The sequence below is a fragment of the Canis lupus genome, chromosome 15, assembly GCF_011100685.1.
Source record: "Canis lupus familiaris isolate Mischka breed German Shepherd chromosome 15, alternate assembly UU_Cfam_GSD_1.0, whole genome shotgun sequence".
Lineage (NCBI taxonomy): Eukaryota > Metazoa > Chordata > Mammalia > Carnivora > Canidae > Canis > Canis lupus.
In genome coordinates, this window is record NC_049236.1 from 38,887,526 (window position 1) to 38,913,038 (window position 25,513).

Here is a 25,513-nt window from a genome sequence, read left to right on the forward strand (position 1 = left end):
TCTCTGTGTCTCTCATGAATAAATAAATAAAATCTTAAAGAAATAAGATTTTTAAAGTTCACAATTTTAGAGTGATAATTATTTTCTTTCGTATCTTGAAGATATTATTGTACTCTTTTTGGTTTCTATCATTTTCTTGATAAGTTGGCTGTCATTATACTTGTGGTTTTGTTGCTGGTAAGCCATCATTTCTACATGTGCTTTTTAAGGTGACTAGAAATCATTTATTGCTACTTCATTACTTGATCTTAATCTATGGAAGCTTGTCAATCTGATCAGAGAAGATTCCCTCTAGAGAGAGAATTTATATTTGCCTTCAGCTTCCCTTATTAGTCTTGACTCAGCCTCTCAGCTTTAACCACTGAACCAGGGTACAGTGTCCAAATAGCAATGCTATTATTGACATCTGCACTCAGAACAACATCGACTTTCTTGTCTTCTAATACACATTGTAGAGAGCAAAGCTTGTTAGGCCAGGCAGTGTCTAAAAGAATGTGTCCTATTCAGAATATATTTGTTCTGCTGCAGAAAGATGTCTCAGAGCACTTAATCTGCCATAATACTTTGTAGCAAAATGTTTTTTATCATAAAAATGTGTTCATTAAATTTTCAATTTAAAAAATCCAGTTTAAGGGTGCTGGGTTGCTCAGTCAGTTAAGCATCTGACTGTGGAGTTCAGCTCAGGTCATGATCTCAGGGGTTGTGAGTTTGAACTCCGCATTGGGCTTCACACTCAGCTCAGTGTGTGCTTAAGATTCTCTCCCTCTACCCCTTTTCCCCACCCCCACTTGTGAATGCTCTCTCTCCTTCTCAAAAAATAAAAATAAAATAGAAAACTCTTTAAATGACTTTACCCTACTAAATAGGTGGAGTTAATAATAAATTGCCTTGCCAAGCATGTTAGTAATGCATACTTTGTAATGTATGACAAAATATAAAATCAATAAATAATCCTGAGTATTATATAAATGCAGAACAAGCTTACCGTAATTATGAGCTCAAATAAAGCAAATCCTTTTAAAAGTAAGATTCTCCTAAGATATATATTTATAAAGAACACAAAAGAAACTCATGGAGTTTGATAATTTTAAAAGCATTCCAATTACTCTATGATATTCGTAGAAAAGATAATCATGCAAAATAATCACAGAGTGTTTTGTATTTAAATCCTAGATCACCTAAAGAGAACAAGGAGCTAACCTTTGGTAGTGTACCCGGTCAACATGGCTCAACAAACTTTTAAAGGGGTACTGGGTCTTTTTTTTTTTTTAATTTTTTAAATTTTTATTTATTTATGATAGTCACACACAGAGAGAGAGAGAGAGAGAGAGAGAGAGAGAGGCAGAGACACAGGCAGAGGGAGGAGCAGGCTCCATGCACCGGGAGCCCGACCTGGGATTCGATCCCGGGACTCCAGGATCGCGCCCCGGGCCAAAGACAGGCGCCAAACCGCTGCGCCACCCAGGGATCCCGGGGTACTGGGTCTTATCAGAAATATTTAAGAGAAATGTTATCTACTTTTTGTTCATTTATAATGTAATTATAAATGGTATGAGCTCACATGCTCTCCTATTATATTCACTTATATCTAAATATTAAGAATATCTTTTCTGGTTACCTATATACCAAGACAGAAGTATGAATCAAAGAAATAATAATGAGGCACAGAGGCAACTATATAGAGTTCATATTCTCTTAATTCCCCAAGGTCAAAATCAATTGAAGTTTCTAAAGATATGTGAAATTAATTTAAATAAATACAAATTCCATGCTTATTTCAAAAATTATAAAGGCTAAGATTGAGATTCCACACTAGGCAAGGGGGACCAACATTTATTATGCCTCTTTTGTGTTCAAGGTCATTCTATCTCATTAGGTCAGTCCTCACCTAAGCCTCTGAAGTAGGTATTCTTAACTCCTTTAAATTGATAAGGAATAGCTAGTAAATAGAAGAGACAGTATAGGATATAAATCTGGCTAGTTCAAAACCTGCTTCTTTCCACTCCATTCCAAGATTTTGTGCTTATGGTTTACCCCCAGAATTTCCTATGGCAACAGCACATGTCCTACTGAGACAGTATAGGGAAAGTAAGAGGAAATCAACTCCTGTAAAACCACTAGTCTCTGGCAATGGTTACATGTTTCTATACTCAGAGACAAATACCGTCTTCTGGGAAAGAGAACAAATGAGAGGTAACAGCCATCAGGGAGTAATGGTTGTCTGGGCAAAATTAAAGTGACAATTTAAAGCCCGCTTGCACAAGTATTTCTATTTTCCAGGAGCCCTAAAACAATGTTGGTCATGAAAAAAGGCACCCTGTGACTGTGTCCACTAAAAAGTAATGACCATAAGATAATGACCATGGGATTGAAGGACACTTCCCCATTCCCTGCCCCTCACCCTTTGGAAGTGTGCCTTTATAGCACTGCATGCTATCCCTTCAGGGACTGACATGCCTTCCTGGTTGGTTTCCTTGTATATAAGCTATCTCTAATAAAGTCCACCTGTTCCCTTTCTCTTGAATTTAGTGTTCATTTCTTTTTTTTTTCTTTGTTTTCATTTTCCTTCCTTTTCTTTCTCTTTCTCTTTCTCTTCCTCTTCCTCTTTCTCTTTCTTTTAAATTTATTTAAGAGAGTGAGAGGGCACGAGCACACAGAGGCAGAGGGCAGACTCCTGGCTGAGCAGGGAGCCAGATGCAGGGCTCCATCCCAGGACCCCAAGATCTGATCCAAAAGCAAAGGCTCAACTGACCTCAATGTCCATTTCTAGATCATTGCGACTCATGAACCTGGTTTTGGTGATCTAGTAACCTTTGGGTATTTATTTGGATCACACAATTAGCCCCAAGGTCATTGCTCTGCTTAAGCACAGTATGGCCTTGGGTCCAGCATGCAGTAAAATGCCCTCCTCTAAGCAACTGAAGCTGCCTCTCTGAAAATGCATCCAGGTAAACTCTGCTCTTTCCTGGCCCCTTAGCCCCGCAACTCGGCCAAACTCAGTATTTAATGCAGAAGCCAGAGGCTGCTGGAATTCTGGCAGCTCCTGGACCAGAACAGACCAGGCTGTTTGGCTCTGATTTCAAACATTTATAATCTTTTCTCCTGTTCCCTTTGCTCAATATAGGAGAGAGGCTATCGGCCAATTTCCCCACCGTTTATAGCAAATCCCAAGGCTCCCTCGTTTCCAGCTGCTAAGCTGCCTGGGCAGCCTGTATTAGTAAATTATTGTATCTTTTTGGTAGAGAGCCTGATCCGTCTTGGCATGCGCTTGGCATTGAAAGAAGCTCCTGTTGCAGGCAAAGGAAGCGAGCTACATTCCCCCTTCCCACACGCCTTCCCTCTGTTACCCTCAACCACTAACCTCTTTGTTTCCCATGTATAAACCGAGTTCATAGGGGTAGTTTCTCATCTATCTCTGACCCCCTAGGGAGTTAGGGGTTTCAAAGGGACTTCTGTGCTAGAAGTCATTCCCATAGCCTAGAGCCAGATGAATAAATGGCCTATAGTGAATAACTACATTTGGAACCAAGAGGTTTTGTTTCTCTCTTACCAAAATGTATTTCTTTGTAATAATGAAGTCACTGTAACCATGTATTTTCCTAAACAGAAGAGACTGTATTGAGGGAAGAAAGGAAAGAACCCCCTTAACTCAGACTATTGTTTTAAAGTGTGGAGGTCCCAGTTTTAACTTATTTTAAAAAATGATTTTGTTTTTATACCCTCCCAACTGGTGGTGAAAGCAAAACAAAGGACAGCTCTGGAGGAATGAAACAAACAAACCAAAAAGTAGGCCTATAATCTTTAAATTTGAAAAGCAATTTCACAATATGAGAAGGGTGAAAATTATTTTTAATTGCTCTAAAATGAGTAATCACTCTGATTCGATTTTCAAAAGAGCTACCCTGAATCTGAACTCAAAAGTCACCCAAACACCCTCAGGAGAAGCTCTGGAATGTAATGTAGTCAAATGTATCCTGTGAGTTTTCTATTCCTGCAAGCAACAAGCAATGAGCATCCTAGATTTTTCTCACATGCATCCCAAGAGATGTCTCATTTCAAAAGAGCAGGAGAGTCATCAAAAGTGTAATCCTATTAACAAGACACAACACAGAAAAATATACAGAAATGGTAAAGATAAATTATATCCAGCAAGTTATGTTTTAAATCAACACTGCTGTTGCTATGGCAAGAAATATTTCATGTAAAATAAAATCCTCTATAAGGGTTTGGTGCTATAGCCATGGCAACGACAGGATGATGACTGCAGTACTGCTCAACTCTGCTAATGTTTCCATCTGACTCAGACAGAAGAACTAGATGTGCATTAAATGCATGTAAGATGGCCTAGAAAATCATCATTTATTGCTATTTTTCACATGATTTCACAATCGACTAAAGAAGATATTGCAGAAATAGCAGAAAGCCTAAACAAAGGATCTATGTTTTTTAGGGTTTCTTATGGTCATGGAAGCTGGAGAGCTCCACTTTAGCTGAAGTGTTGGTAAATGACATATTCAATAGCAAAACATTTCACAGCAGTTTTCAGGTTGGGGAGGGGCATCATGTAATTTTCCCCAAATAGGAAAAAATGAAATGCAATCAAATGGCAATTTCTACCACTTAAACACAGAAAGGGAAATATTAACTCAGAGTAAGAAATGTGGAAAGCAGTGTTCCAACTCTGCGGAAAAGAAAGCAATTCTAATTTCTCTTCTCCTAGCCTCTCCAATCCATTTCAAATAGGCTTTTGTTTCATATTCCTCCACTGAAACGTCCCTTATCAATGTCAGCAAAATCTCCACATTGCTAAAATGAACATTTCTTAATCCTCATCCTACTCCATATGGTATACAATTAATACAGATAATCACCCGGCCTGTATGAAACAGTTTCCTTTAGCTCTTAAGATGCCACACTCTTCTGGTTTTCATCCTATGTGCAGGCTGCTCCTTCTCATTCCCTTTGCTCATTCCTCCTCATCTCCCCAGTGTCTAAGTGTTGAAGTGGCCCAGGGCATGGCGCAGTTGGCCTTCTTCCCTTCTCTGTGTACATTTATTCTCTTCTTAGTTTTATTCAGTTTCACGGCTTAATATGTCACCTAGACAATGACGACTCTTACATTTGTATTTTCTTTTTTTTTTTTTAAAGATTTTATTTATTTATTCATAGACACACACACAGAGAGAGAGAGAGAGAGAGAGAGAGTCAGAGACACAGGCAGAGGGAGAGGGAGAAGCAGGCTCCATGCAGGGAGCCTGACACGGGACTCCATCCCGGGCCTCCAGGATCACACCGCAGGCTGCAGGCGGCGCCAAACCGCTGCGCCACCGGGGCTGCCCACATTTGTATTTTCAAGCTGATTTCTTCCCTTAACTGCAGGCTCGAATATCCAGATGCTTCCAAGTCATCCTCATGCCTCATTTTCTCCCACACCCCATCCCCAATTATACTGTGAATCCTGGTGGATCTACCTTTAAAGGATACTGACAACCTGTCTTTCACTCATCATTACCTGGGTTGCTGCAGTGGTTCCCCAGCTGGTTTCCCAGGTTCTACACGTATACCTCTTCAGACAGTTCTCAGCACAGAAGTCAGAGTAATCCTAGTAAAACCAAGTCAGCTCAAAACCCCTCTGCTCAAAACTCTCCACAGGAGACTCAATTCACTCTGAGTAAGAGCCAAAACACTTACAATAGTCCATGAGGCCATATGATCTCACTCTAATTCTGTAACCTAAGCTCCTAGTACTCTCCTTTTCATGTACTTACATCTAGCCTTCTTGTTTCCCTTCTATCACTTCAAAATATTAGGCATTCTTCTGTGCCACAATATTTATACTTGTCATAGTTCCCTCTGCCTGGGACTGTCTTCCCTTAGGAAACCACATGGTCCCCTCTAACACACTCCTCCAGCGTCTATCACTAATGAGGCTTTACTTCATTATCTTCTCAATGAGGCTTCTGTAGATCATTCTATTTATTTTTTTATTTTTATTTTCTGATCACTCTATTTAAAATGGTAACCACTTATCCTTATCCCATCCCCTGCTTTACATTTTCTTCATGCCACCCATCAATAACAAAATTGGGTACTTTTACTTATTTATCCCACTCTCCTCCAACTAAGCTCCAGGAGGGCAGAGATTCTTCTTCTTCTTCTTTTTTTTTTAACTACTGTATCCAGAGATTAGAACAAAGATTGGAACATAGTGGATTATCAATATTCTCCAAATGAATTAAATATATTTATTTATTTTATATTTTATATAATATATATGATATATATTTATATAAATATATATATATACACATACACACACATATTTGCATGTGAAGAACAATCCTAGAGTGATATTCACCCCAATGTTAATAGTGATTAATAATAGGGGTGCCTCGGTGGCATCAGACTCTTGGTTTCAGCTCAGTTCATAATCTCAGGGTCCTAGGATTAAGCCCTGTGTCAGGCTCCACACTCAGTGGGGAGTCTGCTTGAAGACTTCTCTCCCTCTGCCCCTCCCCCCTCAAATAATAAATACATAAATCTTTTAAAAAATAGTGGTTAATAATAAAACTATTTAAAAATAAAATAATCTTTTCTATTGGTAAAAATGATAAATATTCATTATAGATATTAGCAAAACTAAAGAAAAGAGAGAAGAAAAAGACACAATTGCAAAACTTGACAATGATCATTTATGTGCATGTATACATAGATTTTGAGGCTCTTTGTCTATGGTTATATATTTTCCCCCAACAAAACCATGATCACTCTGTGTATTTTTTGTAATACTTTTTTTTTAAAGTTAAATATCACCTAAACAATGAGAACACATTTACATGTGTTATATTATTTCACTCCCACACAATTCTGGGGTTTTATGGTATTCCCATCTTACAGGTGAAGAGCCTAATATTTAGAAATGTTAAATAACTCCCTAAGGTTACACAGCCACTAATTGGTGGAGCAGCATATGAACCAGGTAATTGTGCTCTTGACTGCTAAACCATTTTGCATCCCTAAAATAAGAAAATTAGCATACTTACCTCACTTTTCCAAACTCTCTGCCTTCCCAATTTATATTAAAATAATCTGGGGTGGGCAGCCTGGGTGGCTCAGCAGTTTAGCACCGCCTTCAGCCTGGGGTGTGATCCTAGAGCCCCAGGATCGAGTCCCATGTCAGGCTCCCTGCATGGAGCCTGCTTCTCCCTCTGCCTGTGTCTCTGCCCCATTCTCTCTCTGTGTCTTTTATGAATAAATAAAATAAAAATTAAAAAATAAAATAATCTGGGGTTTTAGATAAAATGTCTACACCTTATTATATATATGTGTGGTGTATATATATATATAATATTTTTGTATTTAATTTATTCATGAGAGACACAGAAAGAGGCAGAGACATAGGCAGAGAGAGAAGCAGGTGCCTCACAGGGAGCCCAATGTGGGACTCGATCCCAGGACCCCAGGATCACAACCTGAGGCAAAGGCAGACGCTCAACTGGTGAGACCACAGGCATCCTTATTATTTTGTATTTTGTGTCTTTTCTAAAAATTTTTCTTAACATATTAAGTTTTAAAATCATATTAAGAATCATTATTTGAAAATATATTCTATATCTTACAAGTTTCGTTTTATATCCTAGAATCTTTTATACTGATGTTTTCTTTGCTCATTAATGAGATTTGTATTATTCAGCCCTTAACCAACTAAAATATATCTGTGAGCAATTATTTCAAAAGGGTAGGGTATTTTCTTAAATACATATCTGAAAATGACTTACCTCCTATGATCTTGCACACTTTGGCTGGGTATAGAATTCTTGAATTTGGTGTCTTAACCCATTTCTTTAAAAATTCAGTAGATACTTTTCTATTGTCTTCTGGATGCTTAGAATTGAAGAATGTCTGATATCAGATTAAGTTTTATTCCTTTGTAGGTAGCCTGTTTTGTTTTGTTAATGTCTATCTAGATTCTTCTAGGAATTTACCCTTATCCTTGAAGGTATAAAATTTCAAAATTTTCCAGTATAAGTCTGCTTTTTTAAGAAATTTTAACTATATTCATTAAATCAGTAATTTAATATTCAAGTTTCTTTAACTCAGAAAAGTTTTCTTCTATTTTCTTTTATTGATGCTTTTTTATTGTTATGCTCTTCTAAAATCTCTATATCATATGCATATTAGATCTCTTGGATTTTTTTCTGTTTTGTCTTTTCTCTTACAATTTTTCTGTCTTTAGAAATGTCTTATATCTACTGAATATCTTGAGTTACTCTTCTCCACTGAGTTAGGTTTCCCATGACCCATGTATTTTTATTTCCATTACAGTTTTAGTTTGACATATTATTATTCAACTAAAGCCTTTATGATTTTATAACTTTGACTCATCATACATAACTGCTTATTTTGGTTACACAGAGCATTAGTGTGCTGAATAAAGTTGAGATCCATGTTAACATTAGTAATTTGGAAAACTTTTTCTCAAGAGTAATTTTATTTTATAGGATGGCATTGTTTTGATTCTTCAGAATAAGCCTTCTTTTTGGAAGTATCATTTAATATATCTAGTTATTTTTCTACTTGCTCATTCTTGCAGAAGAGTCTTGACTTGTCTATTCTGGAGAACTGAGATGAGTTTTCAGAAATTGAGGGAGTCCTTCTTCCCATCTTTAGGATCCATAGGAAGTGAGAATGGAAAATCTTAGATAAGTGCCAGGTCTGCCATATTGCACAAGTCGGGGGCCACCATTCACATAGTACGAATATGCTTCCTGCAATTGTGCATGTTGGTGGCCCTGATCAATGAAGTTTTAGTTTTTAATCTTGAGCACGGCTGTCCAATAGAATTTCCCATTATAGAAATATTCTATGTCTGCCCAGTCCAATATGGTAGCTACTAGCCACACAGAGCTATTATGCATTTAAAACTGTAGCTGATTAAATTAAATCTAAAACTGTAGCTGATTAAATTAAATTCTTAATTTTCAATTTCATTTAATTTTATCAATTTAAGTCTAATTTTATTTTTTAAGATTTTATTTATTCATTGGAGAGAGACAAAGAAAGAGAGAGAGAATGTGTGTGTGAGCATGGGGAGAGGCAGAGGGAGAAGCAGACTCCCTGCTAGCTGGGAGCCCAAGGTGGGCTCAATTCCAGGACCCAGAGATCATGACCTGAGCCGAAGTCAGACGCTTAATCAACTGAGCCACCCAGGCGCCCCTAAATCTAACTTTAATAGTCACATGTGATTGTGGCTATTGTTAAGCGCACAGCAAGACTAAGAGTAGTGGTTTTCAAAGTGTGGTTTCCAGATCAGCAATATTCACATCTCCTAGTAACTTATCAGAAATCTAAATTCTCAGGCTCTGCTCTAGAACATCTTAGAGGTGGGGCTTAACAATCTGTTTTAACAAACTCTCCATGTGATTCTGAGGCACTTTAAGAATTAAGAACCATTGGTCTATAGATCATGAGTTAGGAGATAATCAGAACCACTAGGAGTCAAACCAGGGAGTTTTCTTTCTGTTCCAGTTTTTCTTTTCTGTATTTGAGGTTAGCAGCCAGGAATTAACTGGGACAGTTTCCTCGTTCTTTACCTGTCACAGTTGTCCTCATTAGGAACCAACTGTGACAATATCTCCCCTAAGTGTAAGTCTGGAGTGAGCCTGTCATCTGATCCTTGCTTGTTGATTTTTGGCATAACATGTGCTCCCAGTGGCACTTGGTAAGATCCTTTCTCATGTATGTTTTTTATTCTTACCCTTAACTTCCCAAGTCTTCTGAAGCTTTTACTACCTTAGTGAGTTGCTTGTCCACATACTGAGGAAGCATGTATATATCATATTTCTTCAATCTTGTTCACTTTGCCTCCTAGCTTGAGAAGCTCTTGAATTACAGACATGTAGATGTCACTCATTACTAGTTTCCCTTGCTGACACAGGTTTATTCCTTCTTATTTTTATACCTGTTGGTCATTTCTGAGGGGATATGAAAGGACGTGAACCAGAAAAGTACATTCAAGCTCCTGCTTTTCAAAGAAGTCCCCTATATCCCTCTCGATACTTACTTTTTTATATATTTCTATAGTGCTTGGTCATATGTATCATCTCATTTAATTCCCAAAACATTCCTCTGAGTGGGTTTTATTATTCCTATTTTACAGATAAAGAAACAGGCTTAGATGGTTTCAATGGTCTTTACAAGAAGAATAGGTATAGAGTATCTACTCTGTAAGCATCACTGATATGCACAAAATGATGGCCAGCATTTACTGGATCTTTATTATGGACCAAGTATTATATTAAGTGCTTCATATCCTTGTCTTATTCAAGCCTAATGACAACCTCATGAGATATATGCTATTTTATTTCCACTTTACAGAGGATAGGTAAGCCTAGGGATGTTAAATTACTTGTTCAACTTATACAACTAATCAGTAAAATTGCCAATTTTTAGGCACTGGTCTGACTTTAGAGTCTGTGCTCTTATGGGCTATGCTGCACAGTCTTATTAACCTGGAGATTAGTCAAATGGCACAGGCAAAGTAAAGAGTATTATATTTTCAGAAAGCTTCTTTATATATCATTATTTATCACACAGTGGGATGTTTTATTATTTTCGACACCACTGTAATTTTAATCTTTTGCTTATTTTCTATTTTGACTAGAATTGCCAACATGATATGAGTCTTGACTTCTACGTCCTATTCATTCTAAATATTTATTGCATAATCTGTTGCATGCCAGCTGGTATACTAGGTGCTATGTTCCTGATGTTTGAATGTTCAATGGAAGGTTGAAATGTTTGTGGGTGTAAGTAATCTAACTAAAAGAACCATCAGGAATGGGACTCGATTCCAAGTTTTTACTGTTTCTTATTGGTAAAATGGGAGAAGTAGTACCTAGTACTTACCTCACAGATTGTCCTGAATATTATATTTATTTAGACTTTGTTAATTAATATCTTCTTCAAACAATAATGTATTACCAAAGTAGTAATACCCCTGAAAAAAGACTTGGGGAATTGCTTGGCTTTGACTAAACTCTTCTGCCCTCCTGACTTTGTGACCATCACCATTGATAGATTCACTTAAAGCTTCACTAGCACTTTAGGTATCATCAGAGTATTTGAAACAAATAGCCGTTTTGAGGACAATGAGATGAGGAGCTCTGTGGCTTCATATTTGGAAAATTAAAACAGAGAACTCCATCTTCAAATTAGTGGCATTTAGATATGTACATCGCTATTAAGGACAAGTGTCAACCCTTACTATCCAGACCAGTTTGATATCAATGGATTCAAAGGGAGAAAAGCTGCTTTCAATTGACTGAGCAGTGGATTTTCCATCCAATGAACCTTCCCATAGTCATGATGATAAGGGGGTATTTACCAAAGTCTGACTCATGACACAGAGGAATAATTTTATTCCTGATATTTATTTTCTCTATTGACTCTGTGTTAGAATAAGTCAGTTCTACTTTAGTTCCTTTTATAAGGTACCAAAATATCTTACACTTTGGTAGTACATTATTGTTTGAAGAAGATATTAATTAACAATGTCTAAATAAATATAATATTCAGGACAATCTGTGAGGTAGATACTATTTCTCCCATTTTACCAATAAGAAAATAAAGATTTCTTTGGCTGTTCATTCATTCATTCATTCATTCATTCATTCAATAAATACATGTATCACACCAAAGCACTGGAGTAACAAAAATTAATCAAATAAGGTCCATCCTATTGAAGACATTTTAGTCAGGAAACAGATAACCAGATACAGCATAACATATGTACTATTAAAGAAGTATTGTGGGGTTCTGGGGAAGAAGAAATAAACTCTTTTTGAGAAAAGATTTGAGACTTGAAGAATGGGTAGGACTTAGATATATAGAAATGAGTGAGAGATAGTATAAGCAGAGGAAACATGCATAAGCAAAGACACAGGGAAGGTCCAGATAGCATGGGAAAACTGAGTAGTTATTCTTGGATTGCTCGGAAAGTACCTGGAGGAAACAGTGGAAAATAAGGTTCAATGGTAGGTTGAAATGTTTGTGGGTGTAAGTAATCTATCTAACCAAAAGAACCAGCAGGAATGGGACTCAATTCCAAGTTTTTACTCTGAGTTTTGAGGTCTTTATCTCATTGTCCAGTTACCTTCCTGGTATTATACTTCAAATTTATTAACACAGTATAGCTCAATAAGCTAAAAAAAATGGGTATAGAGAGATGAAAATTGCTTGACTTGTCTTTGAGACCTGCCTATGTAAATCTTCATTTAAGAACTAGGAAAGGTGTATATTTTAAGGCATCTGTTGGAGAATTTCTTTTTTCTTTCTTTTTTTTTCTTTTGAGATTTTCTATAGAGAGCCATTAGTAGATGTCATATCAAAAGTCACTAGTTTTTTTCTGAACGCTATTAGAATTCAGAGCAGAACCACTAGGTTCTGAGCTTTGACAAAAGGGCCAGGAAGCCCTAAGTTCTTAAGTGGTTGCTTATACTGGGGTAGATCTTATTTACTTTATTGTGGCTGGAAATAGGAATCTTGGTTGAGTGAAAAATCAAACCACATTCATCCTCAGTTTCATTCATGTTTAAGGCAAGTAATTGGTTTAGCTGCTTTGAACCAACATGGCCTCTTTTGTGATGGCCATTACACAGAGTTTGCCCCCTCGTGGTGTGTGACCCTATCGGTATTCAATGTCTGATGCAGACCTTTGAAGAGTTTGAGCCAAAGATAATGGTCATAAAATGGCCAATATAGTAGTTATATAAAGTGAGAAATATAATACAAAAAAATCCTATTGTTTTCTAAATTTAAAAAAAATTTCCAGTTTATGCTAGACCTGATATAACTAGTAGAAAAATTTTAAAGTGCAAACTTCAACAATTAGAAGAGTCAAGGGTATGGATTCATTCAAGACAAAAAGAAGGGAGGATTGAAATTTCCAAATATTCTCCACTTTAATTATCTTTTCCATTGGGGACTTCCTTTTGAGACAATGAGATCTGTCTTTGGAATAAAACGTAGCTTGGGGAGGAGAATGAAATTTATACTCATCATTAATTTATGGTGCATAAAATCAGGTGCCATTGGTTGTTATGCAAAGGCTTGCTGAAAAATATTAAAAATACACAGATGAATAGAATTTTAATATTACTTTAAAATCAGCTTCACAATGAAAATAAAATCCCCAAGTTATTTATAAAAAACACATCCTCTAATTCTTATCTGGGAAATAGCTCCTAAATGAACAGATGATACCTTTGCAATATGAATTTACAAGATGTTTATTTGCCACTAGGGCAGTTAATTTTGACTATACAGTGTTTGGTTTATATCAAGCAAATACATTTTTATTTTCTTGTTTAAATACTATTTTCATGGTTGCATTTATTTAGGGAAAATTATCTATGGTTTGCAGATAAAAGAGAGGCATCAATTGGGTAAATTACGGCATTCATAATTAAATGCTTTTTGTATGCAGCCTCCAACACTGCTAAAGGAAGCCATCACTCCAACATAATATTGAATATGTTTAGCATAAAATTACATTAAACAAAACTTTGGGGATTGTATTAATTTATTTGGAATGAAATCTGCAGATTTGTTTTTGATCAGAAGTTTTCATCTAAATTCACTAAATCAAAAGCTTTGTTCATGGTTTTTAAAAGCATATTTTACACGGTTGATACCAGGGTGGACTTGATACCCAAATGGGCTATTGTTTTGTGTGAGATAAAAATATGAACACATTTCCAATAAGAATTTTTGGCATTAAACCAAAGTGTGATGAATAGTAAAATTTTCAAAAAAGATAGCTCCAATATTCCAACATGTAACAGATTATTAAGTTGATTAATGGAGAATTGGGGTGCAAGTAAGGTAAAGCAATTTAGGACTTAGAAAAAGCCCTGATTATGTCAAATCAACAGAGTTCTGATAAATGGTATAACTTTAAAATTAGGTAATCCTTGACTCCTCCTTCTCCCCTAGTTGGTATCTTAGCCCATCTGATTTTATCTCCTAAATATTTCTGAAGTCCAGTAGTCTCACTCTCTCTACTCATAGTCGGCTCCTTTGCATTAGTGAGGTCTCAGTTCAAATGTCACCTTCTCAGAAAGGCCAATTCTAGCTTCTAATTTAAAATAACCAAACTCTCCAGCCCTTACCTTATCCTCTCTCAATGCCCCCTACCTCCTCTGGTCAGCTACTCTCCAATGCATCATCTTCTGATTTTATTTCCCTGAGATTACTTACCTTTGTTTTCTTGCCTATTGACTAGAATATAAGCTTTATAGTGGCAGGGACTTTGTCTGCCATTTCAATTGTTGAATCCCTAGTACTGGTATCTGGCAAATACTTGAAATAACACCTACTTTGGATGTCCTAATTCAGAACCTTATCATATCTTGCCTGGGTAACTACAGAAGTTTCCTAACTGGTCTCTTTGACATCAGTTTCATCTTCTTTAAATCCATTTTCTGCTCTATTGCTAGGTTGTTTTCTATAATGCAAATCTAATCATATCACTCCATTACTCAAAGCCCTTTGGTGATTTCTCATTATCCAGATGAATGTTCCTGAAACATACAGAGTGAGTGGTATGTGGTATCATTTTAAGTAGTTCATTAAAAAAACACTTAAATTTAATATCATTAAAAAATTTTATCTTAATGTGAATTCCAACAAACCAATTAAATAGCATATTATAAGCTGATGATTTCACAGGTATTGTTACTGAAGATGAGAAAAAAAAAGAAATAGTATAAATCCATTTACAGACATGGACAAAACAATAAATGTGTCCTCAAATGAGTTTTGAATATTCTAATCTAAAGGCTTGCTGTCATTTCAAACTTGCTTACTTCTCAGGAATAATATCCACCACTTCCCCCCATTCATCACACTATTACTACCTCTCTGCCTTTAATTAGGCTGTCTCCTGGGCCTGGAATGCCCTTGGTTTGCTCCCTTCTACTATATCACCACTGGATAACTCTTCTCATCCTTATCACACAGTTCATGAATTACCAACTTCATTAAACTTGATTTTGTTTCCCCTTCCTCAGTCTTGGTTAGGTACTTTTTGTTGTCTTAATATCCTATGAAAACCTTTACCTTTACACAGGTGTAGAGATAACCACTATTGACACTTACATTCAAAAAGAGGGAAGATGGAAGGAGTCCACAGGAATTCTGAAATCCAGCCAGGTAAGAGTTTGCCAATTTCTTTATTCAGGTTTAGTCTTACTACACTGGACTTGTTCACTGTTTTAACATTTTTTTTTCTTTTAGATTTTTATTTATTTACTCATGAGAGACACACAGAGAGAGGCAGAGAGAGAAGCAGGCTCCATGCAGGGAAGCTGATGTGGGGACTTGATCCCAGGACCCAGGGATCACAACCTGAGCCCAAGGCAGATGCTCAACCACTGAGCCACCCAGGCATTCCTGGACTTGTTCACTATTGCCCTTGGTTCTGCTCTCTGGGGTCTGGCACCTCCCTCTGAATGATCCTTCTTTTCACATAAGAAAACTTCCTATGACTTTTTTTCTGTCCATAAAAGCTTAGAGGCCCAAAGGGCCCTTTACATATTGTATTCTCTCTCTTTTAGTTCAAGATAGTGATGTTTCCACCAGAATAATTATCTCAAAAAATTGTGCAGTTTGCATTTTTAAATTTACAATCCACAGCATTAGATAAAATCCATATCCACATATCTCTTTGAGATAGCCTTTCCCTTCTCTTCCCTGAGAGGCTGCCCTGTGACCCCCGGTGATGCCCTTAAAATCCTCAGAAGTACTACTGTTTAGTGGGGAGGAGCCTCAAGGCATGCCCTTGAGATCCTGGCCTCTTGTCTGAAAATTTCTATGAGGCACCATCTCTGATCTATTGAAGGACTAATAAAGGGTTTTATAATCACACCCTGGGATTCATCCTTGCTATACTACCTTAATCGTGCTCTGGATTTGAACTCTTCCCAGAAGCCATTTATTAAATTTAGATTCATTTGACATCTGGCAAGACTGAGAGTGAAAACCAGTTTTATTTTTTAATACAGAAAGTCCTGCCTCCTTTATATTTAACAGTTCATTCTTTCACTTATCTCTCTGTCCTTCTTCATTTTATTATAGATAGTAAGAAGCAGCCTTATGACACTTGTAATATTCTGTCTGGAAATCTTAGTAAAATCATCATCAGGTACACTTACTATTTTTCACATTACCGCAGGCAACAGTATTGCCAGATTCTTCCACTGTATTACAAATGTCTCCTTTTCTCCAGCTTACAATCACATTTCTTTTACCTTCCCTTAAACTACCACTGACAGCCTACTTAAGGTGTCTCTGACTTCTGCTAACATTTGTCCTTTTAGACTTTTACCATCATTTTTCCAGAACCCTTTCAGATTTTACTAACAGTTTTTCAGTAGTCTTCCAGTTTCTGCTTGATATTTAGTTCAAAGGCTAATGTCATATATTTTAGGATTTTGTGATGATGACATAATATTTCCAGGAACTAAAATCTTTATTACTTACGTACGGTAAATAAAATAATGCCTTTAGAATTCTGTTTCAGTAGGACAGTGGATAGGACTGGAGTCATTTTAGAGGTTTTTTTTTTTTTCACTCACATGTCTAATGGTGATGCTGGCTTTCAACTGGAACTTCATTTGGGCTGTCAGCTGGAATACCTACATGCAGCTTGTCCACATGGCTTTTGGCTTCCTCACAGCATGGTGGCTGGGTTCTAAGGGTGAGCCTCACAAGGAACCAAATAATCTACATTGCATCTTATGACCTAGCCTTGGAGGTTACTTAGAGTCACCTCTGCTATTGGCACTGGCCATATCACATTCAAATATATGAAATATATAAATCCTATCTCTTGATGGGAGAAATGTCAATATCACATTGTGAGAAGAGTATGTAGATGGAAAGATTTACTGTGGTCATCTAAAATATAATCTGTCACAAAAAATACATAAAATAAAATACAATGTGTCACAGGCTGACATAGACAACTTACTAAATTCATCTTTAATTTCAATTTCTCATGACAAGAAAAGAAATCATTTTGGGAGACACTGGATCCTATGTCAATAACGCAGTTTAAAAATTAAAATGAACTTGATGCTTTCACAAGAGTGCTAGAACTAGTTTATTAAGTAGTAAAATTTTTAAGAGATTAATCTGTCCTGGATCCAGAGCAACAAGAATAAAAATAATGCTTGCTGTCACTCAGTCAGTTAAGCTACTGACTCTTGATTTTGGCTCAGGTCATGATCTCAGGGTTGTGAGATCAATCCTCAAACTCGAGCCCAGCACCTAGCTCCATTCTCAGTGCAAAGTCTGCTTATCCTTCTCCTTCTGCTTCTCTCTCTTAAATAAATAAATAAAATCTTTGAAAATAATGCCTGCTCTCTATGCCATAGTTATGTAGCATGTTTGCCCTATTACATCACTGGGTCTTTACTTGGTAGACAAAAGATGAAGTCAAGAGAAGCTCAGAGTGAGCATTTAATTTCATTAGGAGTTTTGGGGCATTAAGTCACCTTTCTATGTATTGGATATAATGTGCTGGACTGTGAGCAGTAGAGTGGAAAGGGGCCTGAAGGACAGATGTACTTGAGTTGGAATCTCAATTCTGTCATTCATAAGTTATTATTCATAGGTAAGAAAATTAATTTATCTGAACTTCAGTTTCCTCATCAGTTATGAGCTGAGTAATATTCCCCCCCAGTTCTTATGTGGAAGCCCTGACTCCCAGTACCACAGTCCTATTGACTATATTTGGCATTAGGACCTTTATAAAGGTGACTGCATAAAAATGAGGCTATTCAGATCTGATATGATTTAGATTAATCTACTTTGATTGCTGCTCTTATAAGAAAAGGAAACAAGTCAAATGTATAGTTATGTCTAGTATAAATGCAATAGAGAAAAATAAAGAGGAAGGATGGGGATATTGGGAGGAAGTTGCTACTTCATGGTGGTCAAGGAAAGCATCTTTGATAAATATCTCAGTAGAAAACTGTAGGAAATGAGAGTAAACCAAAGGGAGGAGCATTCTAAACCAAAGAAATATCAAGCACAAAGTCCCTGGGGCATAAATATCTTTGTTATGTTCAAGAAACAACAAGACCAGTGTAGCTAGAGCAAAGTGGGCAAAGGGAAGTGTGGTAAGAGTTGAGGTCAGCAAGGTAGTAGTAGGGCCAGCTTATGTAAACCTTGTAGTACTTTATAAGGACTCTGGTTTTCATTGATATATGAGATGAAAAACCCTGGAGACTTTTTGGGGGAAAGAAGGGACACCTGTTTTCAAAAAATCACTCTGGCTATTTTATTGAGAATAAATTGTAGGAAAGACAAGGTAGCAGTAGGAGACCAGTTAAAAGGCAATTACCATAATTTAGGTAGGAGAAGCTTGTGGCTTGGTCTAAGATATTAACTGGTGCAGCTTCTGAGAAGTGGTTAGATTTTGTGATATTATGAAGGTGGAAATAACAAGGTTAGCTAATGTATTAGATGCGGAGGTTGAAAGAAAGAAAAAAAAGTTCCAAGAATGCTGTGACCAAGAGAAAAGAATGGAGTTGTCATTAACCGGGACAAGGAAAGCTGTAGGAGGAACAGGTTTGGGGACTTGTGAGAGTCAGGAGTCTAGTTCTGGGCATGTAAAATGTTGAGATGCCTGTAGGACGTTCAGTAGAAATGCCAGGTAGGCAGCTGAATACGAAAAGTAAAGAGAGAGCCAAACCAGAGCTACAATCCTTGGACCCTCAGCATGTTTAAGACAATAAACTTTTCAGGCTGATTGCAATCTAGAGAGAGAGAAGATACTCAAGAATGAAGCCTCAGGCACTCTGATGTTCAGAGGTCAAAGAACCAGCCAGAGGGAATGAAAGGATCAGCTGGTGGGTAACAGGTGGACCATACTGTTTTAAAAGCAAGTCTCTAGTTTTATGTAACCTCCCAAGTTTCAGTTTCATAAGTAAAAAATGCAGATAATAACCTGTATGTAATAGGATTGCCAAAGCCTGAAAAGCGGTAGCATGGAAAAACATGTAAGACCTAGGTTGTTCCTGATCTTTGGTGAAATTCTGGATAAATGCCAGATTTATCATATTTCCCTCCTTTTTTTTTTTTTTTTTTGCCTTACAGTAAGATCCTCAAGTATGAATTCTATAGTTCAACCGTGTTGGCCATGGAAGCTAGACTATCATTATTCTTCAATTATTCATCACAAATTTAGTGAGCTCACTATTATTAGGTAGTTGTTGCTTTTCTCTGTCTTTTGTTTTGTAAGTGGATTTAGGGTTAAAGGAGGTTGCCATCACTACAATGGGGGGAGGAGTGGATTCAGGGAATGGAAGTGGTGATGGGTTCTTTATCAGCTGGCATTAGTGTGTACCATTATTTCAACATTTAACTGCTCACCAAATAATTTCAGAGGATTTGTTCAGTGCTATGGAAGAGCTATCTGTATATAAATAGCTGGTTTAAGTAGACCTTTTGCTGCAGCTGTTAAAACCTATTGTTGTAGCTAGACACCTTGTAGTGATTCAAGATCATCTGTCTTTAAAGAAAGTCTATGCTTTCTTTGATGCAAATATGGGTTCTTTTAGCTCTGAAAAAAAAAAAGAAGCTTTACTTAGGATGAGTAAAGAAAGTGTTTACTGAATAAATCAAGGATGGCTGAAATAACAGTCACATTTTATTGCTTTTATTTCATTTCTCTTTCAATGTATACAACTAAATACTGATTGAAAGAATAAATGGGAAAACTAAATGAATTAGTTAATTCATATATGAGTGGATTTTCTGTTTTACTCCTGTCAGAATCCTCCTGAATAATTAATTATAGGTAAGTTCTGCGTTACCCTGGCACCTATCCTTCACAACAAGGATTCCTAAGTAGAGATACTTTTCAATAAAGAAAAAAAAAGAAAAAACCTAGAGTAACACCAAAACTTATCTAGTATGGTAGTAAGTAGTCTGTAAGACATCTCAGAGCACCCTCTGACCCCAGTATCATGGTTAAACAAATTCTTCTTTTTTTTTAAAAAAAATTGTAACTTAAATTCAATTAGCCAACATATAGTCCATTATTTTCAGATGTAGTGTTCAATAATTAATCAGTTGCATACAACACCCAGTGCTCATCACATCCCATGCTTTACTTAATGCCCATCACCCAGTTACCCCATCCCTCACCCACCTCCCCTCCAGAGACCTTCAGTTTGTTTCCTATAGTTAAGAGTCTCTCATGGTTTCTCTCTCTCTCTGATGACTCCCTTTCAGTTTTCCCTTCCATCCCCTGTGATCCTCTGCGCTGTTTCTTACATTCCACAGATGAGTGAAACCATGTGATAGCTGTCTTTCTCTGTTTGACTTATTTCACTCAGCATAATACCTTCCAGTTCCATTCACATTGATGTAAATGTTAAATATTCATCCTTTCTGATGGATGAGTAATATACCATTGTGTATGTATATATCTCCATCCCACATCTTCTTTATCCATTTATCTTAAACAGATTCTTTTTAAAGTTTCTATCCTTCTTTCCCTTCACGCCGAATTCTATTGGAATTGGATTGGATCCAAATTCTACATAGCCTCTTTGGAAGCGAGGACTGGCTAGTGATAAAGAGAAAAGTAAGGCCTGGGCACTTTAATCCAGTGTTAATACATGAGAGCTCAATGTAGAGCAACTAGCAAACAAGCTACTAGTCAAATGGACTATAGGGCAATGGAACTTATGTGTCAGGTAAGCTAAGGCTTCGACTATAGTGCTTTTAGAAAAGTACTCCAAACCCTACCTCCTAAAATTTTAAAAATCCAAAGAAACATTCATATTAATAAGATTTTATATTTTCCTATATCTTTCTATTCATCTCCACACTTGCCACCTTCATTCAAACCATTGTTTTCTCTTGCCAGGACTATTGCAAAGCCTTTTTTTTTTTTATCAGTTTCTTTGCTGCCCATCTATAATTCATTCTCCATGTATCAGTTGGAATGATCCTTCTAAAATATAAATAAAATCAAATCAGCCCCCCAACACACACACACACACACACACACACACACACACACCGACACACACACACTCTTAAAATCTTCCAATGGCTTCCCAGGGTACTTGGAACAAAGTCCAAAATCCTCCCCATGGTCTTTAAGGTTCTAGGTGATCCAGCCCCAGCCACTTCTCTGACTTCTTCTGGGACCATCCTCTCCTTCACTACTCTTCAGTTACACAATACACACATGTATCCTTAAGATATAATCAGCATATAATACAGTGAATACTTTTAAAGTGTTCATAAATTTTAACATCTGTATGCACATATGAAACTATAATCACAATCAAGATAATAGATATATCTATCATCCCCAATTTTCTTTTGCCCTTTTGTAGTTTCTCACTCATGCCTCTTCTTATCCTCTAATCCCCCAGGCATCAAATGACCTGCTTTCTGTCACTACAGACATGTTTACTCTTTCTAGAATTTTTTGTGATGAAATAATACAATGTGTCCTCTTTGTCTAGCTTTTTTTATTCATCATAATCATTTTGAGGTTCATCCATGTTGTTATATCTGTGGAGGAAGGAAAAATGTACTTCTTACCTCCAAGTTTCTTCCAGCTGGTTTAGGAATAAAGTTGACATGAGACAGATTGACAGGAGAAAAATCCAAAATTTATTATATGCACTTGGAGGCCCAATAATGAAATTGAGAGCCCAAATAAGTGACCATGGTGGGTGGTTTTTGTACATTTTAGAGAGAGAGACAATAAATTTGTGACGAATTGACAGGAGCTTTCATTAGTAAAGAATTCTAAGCAGGATTTGGGCTGAGGGAGTAGATTAACAAAAAGTAACAACATCTGTTTCTACAGATTTCGTTTTAAAGTCCCTATCTCTGGTGATAAGGATGTGATTTTATTTCTAACTATAGGGAGGGTATCTTTTTCATATGGGAGATTTATTTCATGCTTTCAGGGAAACAGAGGATGGTCTGATTGTCTTTGTACTGGCTGCTCCTCAGGTTCAGGTAGCTTCAATTAAAAATAATCAGTATGCCAATTTTGGGGTGGCCTGTCCCAGGCCCCTATACATGTACGTACCACTGTCAGTTGTTCATTCCTTTTTTTAAAAAAGATATTATTTATTTATTTGAGGGAGATTAAGATTGAGGGCACAAGCAAGGGGAGCAGGAGAGGTAGAAGCAGGCTCCCTGATGAGCAGGGAGCCTGATGCAGAACTCAATCCCAGGACCCTGGGATCATGACCAAGCTGAAGGCAAGAGTTTAACCTGACTGAGCCACCCAGGTGCCCTAGTCATTCATCCCTTTTTACTGACAAATAGTTTTCCAGTGTATGGACATAGCATAGTTTATTTATCCATTTGCCTTTGGTGAACATTTGGGTTATTTCCAGTTTTGGCTGTTAGAACTAAAGCTGCTGTGAACATTCATCACAGGTTTTTGTAGAGACATGTGCTTTCATTTCTCTTGGGTAAATATCTAGGAATAAATGGCTGGGCCACACAGTTAGTTATACATTTAACTTTTTATAAAACTGCCAAACTTCTTTCCAAAGTGGTCATACTATTTTACATTCCCATCAGCAGTGTATGAGAGTTCTAGTTGCTCCACATTCTCATCAACATTTGGTATGATCAGTCTTTTGAATTTTAAACTTTTTAATAGGTGTGTATTAGACTAATGATCTATGACATTGAGTCTTTTCATATGCTTATTTGGCATCCATACATCTGTATATCTTCTGTGGATGTATCATCCATACATCTATATATCTTCTGTCCATAAGAGAGTCTGTTGGAATGCTTTTCTCATTTTTTTTTCTCATTTTTTTAAATTGAGCTATTTGTTTTCTCATTATGGACTTGAGAGTTCTTTCTATATTTTGGATTTGGTCCTTTATCATATATGACATTTGGAAATACACTCTCCCAGTCTGCGGTTTGTTTTACCATCTTCTTGGCAATGTCTTTCTGAAGGCAGAAATGCTTAATTTTGATCAAATCCAAATTTATCAAATTTTTCTTTGATGGACTGTACTCTTGGTGTCATTTTTAGACACATCTTTGCCTGTCTCTGCTTTTATTATTATTATTACTCCACATTTTTAAGATCCCAGGTTACTTTAAGGTCACAAAAATTTTCTCTTACGTTTTTTTTTCTAGAAATTGTAGAGATTTAGGCTTTACATTTATGTTTATAATTCATTTAATTTTTATATGGTATAAGGTATGGATTAATGTTGTGTTTGACATCCAATATTACCAGGTATATTTGTTGAAAAGACTTTGCTTTCTTCAGTAAATTGCATCTTTGATAAAAGTCAATTGGCCAGGGGCTTGGGTCCCTGGGTCCCTGGGTAGCTCAGTGGTTGAGCGTCTCCCTTTGGCTCAGGGTGTGATCCCGGGGTCCCCAGGATCGAGTCCCATATCAGGCTCCCTGCATGGAGCCTCTGCCTGTCTCTCTCTCTCTCTGTCTGTGTCTCTCATGAATAAATAAATAAAATCTTAAAAAACTTTTTAAAAAATCAATTGGCCATGTAAATGTGGATCTATTTCTGGACTCTATTCTGTTCCACTGATCTATTTATTTAACTTTGGATGGATACCAATATTAGAGACTGTTATTTTATAATAAGTCTTGAAATTAGTACGAATCTTACAACTTTAAGTTTTTTCAAAGTTGTTTTGGAGTATTCCACATCTTTTACAATTACACATGAATTTGAATATCAGTCTGTCAATTTCAATAAAAAGCCTGCCGGGTTTTTGATTAAAGTGGCATCTTTCTGGTCTCTGAAAATTAGGTTTATTATTACTTTAAGACATTTACATTTTTGTTGTTGTTTTCTTTTTACACAGATTTCCCCATCGCTGGGTCCTTTGCACCATCCAGATTTCAGCTTAAAAATAACATCTTCAGAGATAACTTACCCTGACTACCCAATTTAAATGAATACCTGTCATGTCTTTATATCAAAGCATTCTGTTCTATTAGACTTCACAATACTAATTACCAGCTGAAATTAATCTCTTCCATTTGTTTATTTAGGTGCTTATTATCTGACTATACAACTTTGGAAGGTACATTTTAGGAGTAGAGACCTTGCTTGTTTTTCAGTTTGTCTCCCTAAAGCTGAAAAGTGCCTTTGGCAAGCAGACATTAAATATTTGTCACATAAGTGACTTTATGACAAATGTGCCTCTAAGTAAAGATTCAACTAGTATGGAAATACCATAATATTAACTAGCACATATTAATTTACTTATGAAATACTGCTCTGGGTAGATTATGGGGACTTGAATGCTATTAAAGCTTTAGTTCTCTTTAAGGTTGACAATTGTTTCTTTTTTTGGGACTAGATTATGGCATTTCAGAAATACAGATCTTTTTTTAAACCACACTTTAATTTGGCTCATTAGCTTTTTTGGTAGAGTTTTTTTTTTTTTTTTTAATTAAAGGTTTTTTATTTACTCATTTGAAGGAGAGCAAGAGAGAGTGAGAGTATAAGGAGGAGGGAGAGTCAGAGGGAGAGGGAGAAGCAGACTCCCCACCAAGCAGGTAGCCTAATGAAAGGCTTGATTCCGGGACCGTGGGATCATGACCTGAGCCAAAGGTATAACTTAACTGACTGAGCCACCCAGGTGCCCCTTTTGTAGAGTCTAAAAGAGATCTCTTATGAGGGACACAAAGTGCACATGATCTTAGGAAAATGAATATACTTGAAAAAATAAAATCCTTCCCCAAACATACAGATAAAGAGCAGAAAGTTTCAGGTCCATAAAAATTATAGGTATTTCCAAAATAATATTCAATTTTAAAAAGAAAAGAAATTAGCCACAATTTTGATACAACAGAAAAAGCAACTAGAAAGCATTTGATTAATGTGCTTGATTTTTTAAAGTAACAAACAACAACAAAATATATTTGTTCAATCCTATCCATGTTCCAAATATGTGAGTAGAATTCTATCCTTAAGAAGCGCATACAACATGAGTATAAAACCTAGAGCTGTCTCAAGATCTCTCGTGGTAGTGTAAATATCAAATTTTCCTCACTGTTCTATTTCCCTCACTCAGAACCACCATTCATTTAATCCACTAAACTTATACTAAGCATCAGTTATGTGCTAGGAACTGTGCTAAGCAATGGCGATAATAAACCAGAGTCCTAAATCATCAAGATATCACAGATTTTATCACTTTGATTTCTTGAAGGAAAAAAAAACCCACAATTGGAAAGACTGAACATTATGAAAATGGAAGTGATTTCTTTCCATTGTGGTCCTTAAGTGGCCTTCATTCAATACTTATGCCTCATGGTGGGTCTAGCTTTCCCCTTCCTCAGCCAAGTGACTCAGAGGCAACTATAGATCTTGTGTTCTATTATTAGCCTTCTCAAATCTGATTATTCTAAGAAGCACTTCCCACTGGCAACATGGTAATCATGTTTAAATATAACTCC

General features: G+C 36.5%; 1 protein-coding gene and 1 long non-coding RNA gene across 15 annotated transcripts in view; one reads left to right on the top strand and one right to left on the bottom strand.

The window, feature by feature from the left end:
- The window catches only part of ANKS1B (ankyrin repeat and sterile alpha motif domain containing 1B), a 1,057,476-nt gene that overhangs the window by 458,530 nt on the left and 573,433 nt on the right, over nt 1–25,513 (bottom strand). The gene's annotated exons all lie outside the window — the stretch shown is intronic.
- Nucleotides 9,396–24,342, top strand: LOC111090060. The gene is made up of 3 exons (XR_005370672.1): nt 9,396–9,721; nt 15,131–15,213; nt 23,911–24,342. It is a non-coding gene; the product is annotated as an uncharacterized LOC111090060 (long non-coding RNA).